Raw genomic sequence first — 1,701 nt, forward strand, 5'->3', positions numbered from 1 at the left:
AGTTCGAGACCAACCTGGCCAACATGGTGAAACCCCATCTCTACTAAAAATACAAAAAATTAGCCTGGCGTGGTGGCGGGCGCCTGTAATCCCAGCTACTGGGGAGGCTGAGGCAGACTCGCTTGAACCTGGGAGTCGGAGCTTGCAGTGAGCCAAGATGGCGCCACTGCACTCCAGCCTGGGCAATAGAGCAAGACTCCGTCTCAAAAAAAAAAAAAAAAATAGAAACGAAGTCTTGCTTTCCCGCGTAGGCTCGTCTTGAATGCCTGGCCTCAAGCGATCTTCCTACCTCAGCCTCCCAAAGTGCTGGGATTACAGGTGTGAGCTACCGCACCTGGCCCCTGCCATTTCTTTATTGCAAAAGCCAATGTAATAATCATGTTAAAGATACAATTATATAGAAAACAAATTCACTGGTCATTGGACCACCTAATACAACCAGCTGGCATATTACTACCCAGCCCTTGGGAAGAAGGGCAAACTGACAGGAGCCCAGCACCCCTCACGCCCAGCCTGTGCTGGGTGCCTCCTGCACCGTCTTAGTCTGCACCAGCGGGTGCATCTGTGAAATGGATGTGAGATACCTAGTGGTTCAAAGGCTGTGTCTGAGGCCATGCAGCCAGGAAGCCAGGAGCCTAGAAGCTGGTGGTGACTGTGATATCGCCCCTCCCTCCCTCACTTGCCCCACGTGCTGCAGGAGGCCATCTTTCTTTGTACTCAGTCTTTATAAAGTTAAGTCTAGAATGAGACAAATTTGTATCCTATTTCTTTGTCACACTGCAGCAAAAATGTTTCTGCTTATTGCTACACAGTTGTCACACAAACTACCTGTTACAGACACTCTTGAGGATGAAGATCCCCCATTTCCCACCTGCTGCCTTGTACTGGACACCAAAGCCTTTTCTGGTTTGGAGGGTTCTCATTAAGGCTCCAGTAAACGCCTGTGGGTAGGCATCTCTTCTTTATTTCATTCCTTCATTTGCCAAACATTTATTGAGTTTTCTTTTACAATGGTAAAAGGAGCACAGGCCCTGCCTTGACTGAATACATGGATAATAACCAACATCTGTGTGCCTCAGGAACAAATGAAGATGGTAAGAGGGATGGAGGGGAAGTAATGGTCTCCAGTTGGTCCAGATGACCAAGGAAGGCCTCAGTCACAAGAAGCATCAGAGGAGGGGCAGGAAGGTAGGAGGAGAGAATGGGCAGTGCAAGGGCCTGAGCAAGGGGGCACTTGGTACAATCCAAACATAGCAAGGCAGCCAGGACAGCCCCAGCGCAGTGAGAGATTGAGGGCAGAGGAGCAGCAGACTCTCATGAAGACTTGGGCTTTTACTCAGAGAGGCAGGGAGGCATCACAGGAGGATGAGCCAAGGAGGAACACACTCTGACTTGCATATGTAAATGGGCCCCACTGGCTACTCCTGGGGAAAGAGAGTGGGAGGAAGGCAGGCTTGAAGCCAGGGGACCATGCCCAAGGAGGCTCTTTTGCCCAGTCTGCGGATCCTGGTGGGGTTCAGACTACCCCACCATCCTCAAGCCAGCCCCCCAGGGAGGCCTGCAGGACCAAGGCTGCAGAGCCAATAAGAAGCCAGCTCTATATCTGGCCGGGCGCGGTGGCTCAAGCCTGTAATCCCAGCACTTTGGGAGGCCGAGACGGGTGGATCACGAGGTCAGGAGATCGAGACCATCCTGGCTCAC

The 1,701-nt window shown here is 51.7% G+C and overlaps 1 protein-coding gene across 1 annotated transcript in view; it reads right to left on the minus strand.

The window, feature by feature from the left end:
* The window catches only part of LZTR1 (leucine-zipper-like transcription regulator 1), a 27,516-nt gene that overhangs the window by 23,564 nt on the left and 2,251 nt on the right, over nt 1–1,701 (minus strand). The window lies entirely within an intron of this gene.

This window comes from Mandrillus leucophaeus, unplaced genomic scaffold, assembly GCF_000951045.1.
Source record: "Mandrillus leucophaeus isolate KB7577 unplaced genomic scaffold, Mleu.le_1.0 Scaffold308, whole genome shotgun sequence".
Classification (NCBI taxonomy): domain Eukaryota; kingdom Metazoa; phylum Chordata; class Mammalia; order Primates; family Cercopithecidae; genus Mandrillus; species Mandrillus leucophaeus.